Consider the following 12,287-nt stretch of genomic DNA (forward strand, 5'->3'; position numbering starts at 1 on the left):
GTGATGCTTGTGATTTGCTTTATAATATTCCTGTAAAGATAGATAAATGGATAGATGGACAAAATGTGGGACAATCTTGATCACAGAAATTGAATAATGGGTATTTTATTGTTACTTTTACTATTTTCTCTACTTTTGAATAGGTATACAAATTGTAATTAAAAGATAAAAAATAAATATACTAATCCCTGCTTTGAAACCAAATACAAACAGTACTCTGAAAAGATTCAAGCAATTTACATGGTACTATATGGATCTCCCTTGCACCTCTGTATGTAACATTTAAATATTTTGCAACTGGCCAGGCACGATGGCTCACGCCTATAATCCCAGCACTCTGGAAGGTGGAGGCAGGTGGATCACCTGAGGTCAGGGGTTCAAGACCAGCCTAGTTAACATGGTGAAACCCTGCAGGAGATTTGCTTGAGCCTGGGAGGAGGAGTCTGCAGTGAGCCGAGATGGAGCCACTGCACTCCAGCCAGGGTGACAAGAGCAAGACTCCATCTCAAAAAACATAAATATAAATATAAATAAAAGATCTTTCTTAAATTCCTACTTCATGTTATTAGCACCAAATCTGAAGGGCTCCATTACAGAAACTCTTTGAGAGAAGAAACAAATGTATTTTTGAGAAACCACACAAAATGTAGTAATTATCATAGCTGTTAAAAGAAATGTGCTCATAAATACATAACAGTAAAGGAATAGAGGCTTTCAGTCACATCAGGAAGTGATATTAATTATAATTCCTCTGTTAATTCTGAAAGAAAATATATAAACCTACTTCTAACAAACTTTACATTAAAAAAAAAAACTCTTGGAGTTGAGAATGAAAAGCAAAAGTTCTAGAAAAAAGTGAGGCCAACTGTGGAACATGCTCATCACATATCATTAAAGATATCCCAATCAACCCCCTGTCTCCCCATCCCTCTTATTCTACTTACTTATTTCCCAGACCACTAACACACTTGTTATATATTACGTATCTCCTACTTACTATGCATGTTCTCCTACAAGATTGAATGCTCCAGAATACATGGGGCAGCGCACTGCCTTCTGCACTGCCCAGTTCCTGGCACCTGACTCACAGGTGCCAATGGCTGCAGGATTATGACGCTGGAAGTAGTGAATATTTCCTCAATACTTGCAGTGGTTCGTAACAATGAAAGATCTAAGATTGCCTCTCTCCCTTTCAGGAACCTTAAAGGAAGCAGCAAATACTGCTGGCTTCTCACAAGTGGTCATGTTCCGAGATCCACCTAATGCCATGAGCAGTACAAAGAGAGCTAACTTTTATTGTTTACAAGTAAATGATTAATAAACTGTTGTTTATTAATAAGCTATTGTTTTAGCTATAATAGAAAGCCAAAATATTTTCCAATGGCAAAATAACTCCTCGACAGTGTCCTCCTCCTATGAGAAAGAAGTAAGCTTGCTTGGTGGCAAGGGCCAATGATTCTATTAGGTTTAGCTGATTCTTTATCTTTTTTTTGTTAGAGACAGGGTCTTACTCAGTTGCCCAGGCTGGAGTGCAGTAGCCTCAAACTCCTGGGCTCAGGTAATCCTCCCATCTCAGCCTTCAGAGCAGCTGGGACCACAAGTATATGCCACAACACTTGGCTAATTGTTAATGCTTTTGCAGAGATGGGGTCTCTGTTGCCTAGGCTGGTCTCAAACTCCTGGCCTAAAGCCATCCTCCTTCCTCAGCCTCTCAAAGTGCTGGGATTCCAGGCTTGAGTCACTATGTCCAGCCAAGTTCAGCAGATTATTTTTTTACCATGCTCAATTAAAAAAAAAAAAAAAAAACCAAACCAGAGGGCAGAGGTGAGGCCTCTCATGTAGATCCTTCTTCTCAGATGTCATCTCCTCATGAATCCTAGTGACATCACAGTGGTATCTCTAATGATAGACAATGTTCACCACCTGACCTATTTTATTGCATGACTTAAAAATATAATGACTTGAAAAGTGGGAGAGACTCTTTATTGGTTACTGGCTGATTTATAGTCAGGTACTAGGGGAGATCAAATATCACAAAAAGTAATCATGAGGAGAAACTTAAAATTTTCAATTTTTTCAATATATGAATTTTTAGAGACTTAAAGTAGTATAAATAGTTAAAAAGTAAGTACATGAATCCTGCAAATAACATACAAACAGTGATCTACGTTTGTCTTTGCCAACTGAGTTGCACCTAAAAGCTGGTCTTTGAAGACTCAGTGAGTGCTATGCACCCCACTTCAAATCCATAGGGAGGGCAGGGCTCCTCACCCAGGAGACTTGACTTCTGTGTACTGAAACTCACAGGGTCTGTTTCAGGAGAAGATGAAAGCCCCAGGGTCATGGGAACGTGGATCCCCACTGCAGCTTGTGGCACTTCCAGGTGTGGTGCCTGCAGTCCTTCCTGTGCCCCTAAGTGTCACAATGCATGCTACATGACCAACAGCCTCAGGCGTTTCCGCTGGCTTAGAGAATGCTTTAATGCTACAGATTCATTCTATGAATGTTTGTTGAGCACCTGCTTGAGAAGTAAACAAGATAGGCACGATCTGGGCTGTCAGAGCTACCGTGCTGCAGCAGGAGGAAAAATGTCAGTTAGCACCGCTTCGTGGAAAATAAAAGGATGATGAGTCAGCGAGCCTCAAAGCTGAGGTGTGATGGTGCTCAGTGAGACCTCTCCAATATGGTCATGTTTAAACTGTGACACAAATAGAAAGGAGAGCACAGAAAACTCTAAAGAAAGAGCATTCCATAAACACCACCCCTCAGCATGGCAGTGCTAGGAGGCTGCAACCTGAGAGGAAGAAATGTACACAGACCACCATGTTGGCTGGCACAGAGCAAGCAATCACAGAGGGGATGATGGGATGGCAGAGGAACAGCAGGGCGCAGCCCACCCACGCCCCTGCAGGCCCGATCGGGGCTGTGAGGTTATTCCAGGTACAGTGGGAAGCCACTACAGATGACACACCAGAGAATGACAGACCTCCTACTTCCAATGAAACTGACCTGGCTGCTCTGTGGCATGGCTTTGACTGAGGGCTGGAAGGCAGTGAAGGAAGATGGGGGATTTGTATTCAGGGCGGAATCAGCAGGCCTTGCTAGGCTGGATGTGGGAAGGGAGGAAAGTAACATCTCAAGGTAACTCCTGGGTGTCTGGCCAGGTAGACTCGAAGACAAGTGCATTGGAGGAAAATGGGGACTCTTCCTAGAACAGGTCAGGCCCCAGAAGGGGTCAAACAAGTGGATGAATACAAAGGTCCAGTGTGAAGAGAATTTTAAGGGCCAGGAATGAGAGTCATGAAGATACGGACAATATATTTTTTTAAGATGCGGGCAAGTGGGATTATTTTATTTTATTTCTTGAGGTAGCATCTTTGTCTGTCACCTATGCTGGAGTGCAGTAGTGTGATAAGTACTCACTGCAGCCTCAACCTTCTGAGCTCAAGCAATCTTCCCACCAAGTTTTTATTTTGTTTAACAAACGTGGTCTTGACCTGGCGTGGTGACTTGTGCCTCTAATCCCAGCATTTGGGGAGGCTTTGAAGGGTGGATTGCTCAAGGCTGGGAGTTGGAGATCAGCCTGGGCAGCATAGTAAGACCCTGTCTCTACCAAAAAAAAGGAAGAGGATGAAGTCATGGAAGACAATTTTTCCACAGACTATGGATGGGGAGGATAAATTCAGTATGTTTCGAGTGCATTACATTTATTGTGCACTTTATTTCTACTATTATTACTTTCTAATATATAATGAAATAATTATACAACTTTCCATAATGAAAAATCAGTGGGAAGCCCGAGCTTGTTCTCCTGCAACTATACAGCCTCAACTGAGGATAATGGGAGACAGTGACAGATATCAGACAATAGATTCTCATAAGGACAACACAACCTAGTTTCCTGGCATGAGTAGTTCACAATAGGGTTCACATTCTTATGAGAATCTAATGGTGCCTCTGATCTGACAGGAGGCAGAGTTCAGATGATAATGCCAGCGATGGGGAGGGGCTGTAAATATACATGAAGCTTCAGTCACCGGCCACTGCTCACCTCCTGCTTTGTGTTCCACGAGCTGGGGAATCCCTGCTCAAGTACATTTGAAAGGATCCATCCCCCGCCAGTCTTCATAGTCATCTTTACTGCCATAGTGGTGAAATATAGCTGCCACTTAGCTCCCAAGGCATGTGCCTCAGCGCGCATTTCATCACAATCAACAAGCGGGAGCCTGGTTCATTGTGAGGTCACTTCCTGTAAATTACCAGCATTCCATTTCCCATTGGCAAGAAGCTAAGCGCTGCTACTTGAATAACCAAACCTATGCCCAAATCCCATCTTTGTGGGGCTATCTCCTGGTACCCTTCCTAGCATCAATTTTCTACTTGTCAGAGTCCAATCAGGAGACATAAATCACTCAAACATATAAACTGGTAACATTTAGTATAAGTAAGTATTATAACACAGGAACAGCAATAATGAGGGACTGGCCAGCACAAGGTATAGACAAAAGTACCACAACATAACCTGTTTCACTTTATGGAAAGCACTGACATTTATAAAATACTCATGGTAAATTTATAAACTAATAGCTAATTATTTTTACTCAGAATAGTACTAAATTAAGAATATAGGCTGGGCATGGTGGCTCACGCCTGTAATCCCAGCAGTTCGGGAGGCCAAGGTTGGTGGATCACCTGAGGTCGGTTGTTCAAGACCAGCCTGACCAACATGGTGAACCTCCGTCTCTACTAAAAAATACAAAAATTAGCCAGGCATGGTGGTGGGTGCCTGTAATCCCAGCTACTCGGGAGGCTGAGGCAGAAGAACTGCTTGAACTCGGGAGGAGGAGGTTGCAGTGAGTCAAGATAAAGTGGAAGCATTTATTATGTATTTATATGCCAGGAATTAATGTGAAGCACTTTACTATCTTATCCAGTCTTCAGGATAGATCTTCAGTTCTCATGACCACAAAAGAGGATACTAAGGTTCAGACAGAAGAGACGTGGCCGGGCAGTGTGTCCCCAGAGCCTATGATCTTGCCACTAGGTTACAGTGCTTCCAGGTAGCACATGTTATGAGGTTTTTGCTTTAAATAAACCAATAAAAAATGCAGGCAAAAAAGGGGTAAGTTATTAAAAAGTGAAAGAAACACCAAGAGAACCTTAACAAAATAACTAAAAATATTATGGAAAAGTTACTGAATTCATTGGCAAATTTACTCTAACTCTAGATTTTCATTGAGGAGTAGGTTGATGAAGAAAACATGAAAACATGATGAAGAAAACATGTTCATTTTAAGTGTATTAACCTAAATATTGATATGGCTTATCATGTTTAATTGTTCACTTAAAGCAATCCAGTTAAAATTCGGCATATCATACAATTGTATACCTTGCTAGTCGATTGCAAAGTAAAGAGTTATCCAAATAAAAACAGCAAAACATGATGCTTTTCACTGGTTGATGCTATTGTGAGGTGAGCATTTGATATATACAAACAGATGATAATAACAGGTTGCTTACTTCTTTCGTTGGTATATAAAGGTGGTTTCAGGATAGAATAGTATTAAGAACAAAGAAGAATTTGAAATTGAACGTCAACTCAGTGATGCATTAAGATAAAAGTAGAGACAACAGGGCCATCCTGGTGAATACTGATTTTAACACACAGATTCAGAGAAACTATTAGTTCAAAAAATCTTCAATTAAATCTCTAAGATCCAGGACTTTGCAATAAATATGTAAATAAATCCCCAAATATCCATGCTAAAAGTTTAAAAGAAATGCTAGCTGATAATTAAAGAAATATAGCTTTTCCTTAGCTTTGCAGTAATCTAGAAACAAAGAATGTTTCTAATATTTAGGCAGACACTGCAAAGCACCTTACAAGGAGAGACATGTAAGGATGACTCGATTCACTGGCCGCCCTGGGCTTGTCCACAGTACCCCCAAGATGAACAGTAAATCCACTGTGTAAATGCTCATGAACAAAGTACTACAGGACTTTTCCAGTTTAAACATACCATATTTTCTTTCAGACAGTTCTTCAGTTGTTTACACAGATAAGTGATGCAACCATTCCATTTCTCTGAAAATTGAGCAAAAGGATTCTCAAAAATAGGTCCCTATGTCAGAGCAGCACTAACATATAATGACTTATATCCCGTGTTTTACATCCTAACAGTCTGCATCATTTTACTGTTTTCCAAATAATTTTTCCAAAGAACTTTCCCCTTTTTTGGTGGTTCTTACGATTAGTTTAATGGGAGACAAAAAGAGAAATTTTAAAGTTTAATTCCTCTTCTTAGCCTTTAGATTTCTGAAAAGCAGGAGGGCAGAAAAGATCCGTCAAATTAAATACGAAAAAAGGGAGACCACAATAAGGAGGTCTCCAGGGGTTTTTTAGCAAACTTCCTAAAACATGTCTTAGCTGTGTGGAAATAAGACTTTACAGTGGCCGGGTGTGGTGATGCAGGCCTGTAATCCTAGCATTTTGGGAGGCTGAGTCGGGGAGATTGCTTTGAGCTCAGGGCAACATAGTGAAACCCCCATCTCTACCAAAAATACAAAACTTTGCCAGGCCTAGTGGAGTGAACCTGTAGTCTCAGCTACTTGGGAGACTAAGGAGCGCAGATGGCTTGAGCACAGGAGGCAGAGGGTGCAGTGGGCACAGGTAGTGCCACTACATTCCAGCCTGGGCCAAACAGAGACCCTGCCTCAAAAAAAAAAAAAAAAAAAAAAAAAAGGCTGAAGGGCACCTGGGGCGGCTTCTCCTTCACTGACCTCGGGTCTGCACTGAGCAGCTGCACGGGCCTCCCAGGCCAGGAGGCCCCTGGGGCCCAGTCCCCATTGCACCATCGCACGACTGGTGGCAGTAGGATGCAGAGCTGCACCAAGAGCTGTGCTGCAAGATCCCTGCTGGTGGCTGAGGCTCACTGCCAGGCCCCACTGCTGGCTCGGGCCCATGAGCAAAGAGGTGCAGCTCTGAAAAGAATGAGGGAGACAATGCCAATGCTGCCAGTGCCAACGACGAGGAAAAAGTGTGGCAGCTGCTGGAAAATGGCACGGATCCCTGTGCAAATGACAAGGGCCACACAGCTCTACACTTTGCCTCTTGCAATGGTAATGACCAGATTGTGGCCTGCACCACCCATGACTCTGTCATCACCATACTGCTACGACGAGGGACCCGGTGGATGCCCTGGACCAAGCTGGACGTATGCCTCCACACCTGGCCAAGACGAAGCTGAACATCCTGCAGGAGGACCACTCCCAGTGCCTGGAGGCTGTGCGACTGGAGGTGAAGCAGATCATCCCAATGCTGAGGAAGAACCCGGTGCACCCTACAGTGACGTGAACGGGGGAGTGGCTGGACCACCTCTGCACCTACCTCTAGATGACCAGTACCAAAGAGCAGGTGGATGAAGTGCCTGACCTCCCAGCCAGCTCCACCTCCCTCAGTCTTTGGATACAGAGCATGGAGGAGGTAGCAAGAGATGCTCCCTGGCTTCCTGTCACTGCCCCCACTAGTCTCTGAGTACAAAGAAAAAGCCCAACATCTGGGACTTGGAAGCTGCATTTGTCAGGTGAGGACCTCGCCATCACCCCCAGATGCTATGGAGTAGAGATGCTCTCTCCACAGCCTCAGGACCACTCCTGGTGCCACAGTCTCCAGCATCTCTGTGGACTGGGACGATAGCCCCCAGCTTCTTCCTCCGGCTCCTGTGGCACTAGGCCAGGCTCTACAGCCTCACCTCAGCTCCACAAACCTGCACTGTCCTAGCAGACCTCGCTCACCCCATGGCCTCCATGGTGCCCTCACCAGGCCCCAGACCTGTCTGTATGTTCCTTCCCAGCCATGGGCTTGTTTCAGTCACCAGGTGTGGCCTAGGTGGGCATCCTCTGGCCGAGGGGGCTGCCACGGGGGCTGTTGGCTGGCCCTGTGCCTCTCATCACAACTTAGATATAGACATGTCACCAGACTTTCAAGGAAACACTGCAGTGGGTGTCTCTGGTTGGAGGAGAGGATTGATGAGGGTTAGACCTTAAAAATACAAGTTTAAGAGGGACCCTAGATCTTAAAAATGCAAAGTTAAGAAGGACCCCAAAGCAAAAAGTCCCAACTGCTTTTCTCCCAATCATTAAAACGCCAGAGAGTGTAATGGTTTTGCAGTCTACTTGTAGTATTTTGCAGCCTAGCGGTACTAGGCTTATAAGTGGCCCCTCAAGATGTCCATATTCTGATCCAGGAACCCGTGAATATTACGTTATATGGTAAAAGAAGCTTTGCAGATGTGATGAAGTTAAGGACTTTGCAGATGTGATGAAGTTAAGGACTTGCCAGCTTAAGCTTGTTTAGGTGGCAAGTTGATGTCCTAACTCGGATCCTTGTAAGAGCAGAGCAGGTGATGGGAGAGTGGTGGGAAGTGTAGTGATGGAAGCAAGAAATTGGGAGTCATTCAAGGCGGGCATCAAAAGTCGAGGAGTGGAGGCTGCCTCCAGAGTCAGGAAATGGATTCTCCCACACAGTCTCTGAAGCCACTTACCCTGCTCCCACCTTGACTCAGTGGGAGGGAATTTAGAATTCTGGCCTCCAGAGCTGTAAGAGAATACACATATGTTGTTTAAAGATACTAAATATGTGGCTCACACCTGTAATCCCAGCACTTTGGGAGGCCAAGATGGGCGGATCACTAGGTCAGGAGATTGAGACCATCCTGGGTAACGCAGTGAAACCCCGACTCTACTAAAAACACAAATCATTAGCCAGGTGTGGTGGCAGGTGCCTGGAGTCTCACCTACTCTGGAGGCTGAGGCAGGAGAATGGTGTGAACCCATGAGGTGGAGCTGGCAGTGAGCTGAGATCGCACCACTGCACGCCAGCCTGGGTGACAGAGCGAGACTCCATCTCAAAAATAAATAAATAAATAAATAAATAAATAAATAAATAAATAAATAAATAAATTGTGGCAGCAGCAATAGGAAGCTAGTATTACTAGCCCTCGCATTAAGCCCAAACATTAAATATTTTTTTTTGTAACATGGCCTGGGCCCGATAGTGACTGCACAATGGTACTCAATGGCCTTAAAATGGAATCTTTGACTTTCAAATTCAACGAAATCTTGAAAATTTTATCCACTTCAATGGCGAAAGGTCTGAGGTTTCTTATATTCAATATTTCGTTTACCTCCACTCCTGACCTTCCCTTTGTCAATCTTGCACCTCTTACCAGGCTCTCAACATACCTACTATCAGAAGGAAACGCAATAGCTGGTTCTGCAGCTAAACAACAGCCCTTAAGCCCCGACCCCTACTACCTGTTTCTCAGCTCCACAGCCCTCGTATTCACAAGAAGAAAGCCTCAATCTTTCTGTGGCTGGGGCCACAAACAAGGAGGGCTGGTTCTTTCTAGACAATAAGCTTCTCTTTCCTATGTCCCAGGAAAAATCCATACTCACTCACATTCACAGCCTCTTTCACACCAGCTATCATCCTCTCCTTCAGCTTTTATAACCTCACCTGCAGTCTCCTGCCATGGCTACCACCCTTAACTCACTCAGGCCCATATGATCTGCAACCAAGTTTCTTTCCAGGGAGCACTCAGACCACCCACTTAGCCCAGAAATCAAGCTAAAGGGCACCCTCTAATGTTCAGAGGCCACTACAAACCTGGAAAATTGATTTCATTCATATGCTCCCTCTCAAGAAACATGACTATATCCTCACCCCTGCTGACCACATTCAACAGGCAGATTGAGGTCTTTTCCACCACCACCAAGAGGGCAAAAGTGGTTACCTCAATCTTCCTACAACAAATTATCCCAAGGTTTGGACTGCCCACAACCATGCAGTCTGATCGTGGCCCTGCCTTTATCTCAAATGTAACTCGACAGGTCTCCAAGGCCTTAAACATCAAATGGATCCTCCACATCCCTTATTGCTCCCACTCTTTGGACAAGGTACAGGGGGCCAATGGTCTTTTAAAACAACTAACTAAACTTGCCCTGAAGGTTAAGATCCCTGGCCCATGCTCCCACCCAGTGAGCTCATAAGGTTGAAAGCCCTTCCCTGTCAGCCAATAAACCTAAGCCCCTTCGAACTCATGTATGGGCGGCCTTTCATCCTACACAGTTTCCCACAAACCAAAACTTCCCTCACTGGTGAAGTCTGACCCACCCTACATCTCAGGGGCATTCTCCTCAGAGAATACGCTGATGCATTTCTCCCCCAACCAAACCCTGACACCCAGCTCACAACCTTACCTCCCAACTCAGAGACTGGGTATGGGTGGATGAATCTCCACCCCATTACCCTAAATGGAAGGGGCCTTATCAGATGATACTAACCACACCCATAGCAGCCAAAGTTAAGAGCCTAACACATGAGATGTGGCACTCCTAATCTTAAAAGGCATCTCATCCCCATTCCTCCACACCCCCCACATTTCTACCTAAGTATCTTTCATCCCTCACAGGCACAACATCACTCTGCCTAACCACAGTCCCAGAATCTCTGAAAACTGCCTGCACATGACATTGTCATTTTTTAACTTCCAATCCTTTCCTTCCCATCTTGTCCAGGGTCTCAACTGGTACCCACTTCCAGCCCCTATGAACACCCCAGCTTATTTCTCAACCTAATACAAGAACTTTGGCTCCAAGGCACATTTCAGGATTTCACCCCAACCCAAATCTTTCTTCTCCTTTTGTTTATTCTTTTTGCAGGAACCTCTTCATCCGGACAGATGGATGCCTCTTGTCAGTGTCACTCACCAACTATTAAGGCAAACAAAATTATCCTTGTGCTCCAATTGCTGGATTCATATGTTGGCCCAAACCCAAGGTTCCACTGCTGTTCCAACCCTTCTAACCACTTGGACCAGTTCCAGTATGAATTTACAGCTTACCTACTCAGGAGATCTGCTTCCAAGGATCCTTTCCTCCTCAATCCATTAAATCTGGCCATACTCTCCTACAAAGGATCATAGCTTAGCTCAGACTTATAGCTTCCGGACACCAACTACTCCAGGACCAAGCAAAATCTGTCAGGCTCCCTATTTGGGGTCCTATGTCTACTCAAACCAATTTGGCCACTCGTGCCTTTCTTTGCCTCAACTGCTCTTTTAGAAACCCTTCTTAAAGCACCTTTCTCAGGGCCCTCTCAAAACCCCACTGCTAACACGTCCTCAATTTTCAGCTTTCTCAAAGTTTGAATGTTTATTCAAATCAATCATGAAATTGTCTCATCCAATATCTGACCAAGGCTATCCGTTTCTCTGGAACCCCGTCTATTACCACTATAATTACATCTCCTTCCTCCCGTACTCCTTTATGCTAGTGACGCCCCCCATCCACCAAAATAGAAGGCTTTCCCTAAAGAGACTGTTTGGACACCCCTATCTGTCTTCCCCTTCTTTCTGTCAATTCCCCCACCGCACAGCAGGTACTCATAGACAGCACTTACTTCATTCTCTCTCTCCAAAACCAAACATTTCATTTCCTCACCAACTAAAATCCATTACCAAACCTCTCATTGGAGCTGCCTTTCCTGGCTCCTATTTAGTATGAAACAAATAAATCATTTTTCTGGACAGACTCCAAGAAAATCCTGAAAACACAGTTGCAACACATTTATAGCAACTGCCTGATTTTCATTAAAACAATAATTGAGTCAAAATATGACACTCTAAGAAAAAGTTTTCCTTAAATTCACAATCAGTTCAAAAAGCACTAGTACGTACCAGGATCTTTTGTGGGTTCAGTTTTTACTCTGCTGGGGACACAATTACAATTAGAAGTAAGCCCTGATCAAGCCATGAGCAGGTGGCAGTCACTCCCACAACATTCAAATACTCTGGACCTCAAAGTGTAACATCACTCACTTGACCAAGGTGAGTGCAAAACTGACTCAACTGAAAACTGAAATGTTTATTTCTTACATGAATAACACGTATCAACTGGATTTGGTACTTTAATTCCAATCTATCTTTTGTGGACAAAAGTACAACAAAATACTAGAGTTGTGTATTAACTTACAAACCCCATTCTGTTCTAAGGCTTTTCAATTCACAGTGTCACCAATCCCCCAGGGTTTACCTAAGAGCACTCTTATTCAGAAATACCAAGTCAAAGAGGGCATGTTCGTAACATCTCCAAATGATTTTCTTGCCTATTAAACTTTGAAATGTATGACATAAGGCCTTTTTAACATTCTTAACTCTCACTACTTTAAAAACCAAAACATTTTGAAGCAAGGAAGTTAAACAGCAGTGATGAAATTAGATTTTTAC

At 43.9% G+C, this 12,287-nt stretch overlaps 1 pseudogene; it reads left to right on the forward strand.

Moving 5' to 3' along the window:
- Positions 1 to 2,862: 2,862 nt before the first annotated feature.
- Positions 2,863 to 7,536, forward strand: LOC139355995 (ankyrin repeat domain-containing protein 54 pseudogene; annotated as a pseudogene).
- The last annotated feature ends 4,751 nt before the right edge of the window (positions 7,537 to 12,287 follow it).

The sequence above is a fragment of the Macaca nemestrina genome, chromosome 9 (assembly GCF_043159975.1).
Source record: "Macaca nemestrina isolate mMacNem1 chromosome 9, mMacNem.hap1, whole genome shotgun sequence".
NCBI lineage: Eukaryota > Metazoa > Chordata > Mammalia > Primates > Cercopithecidae > Macaca > Macaca nemestrina.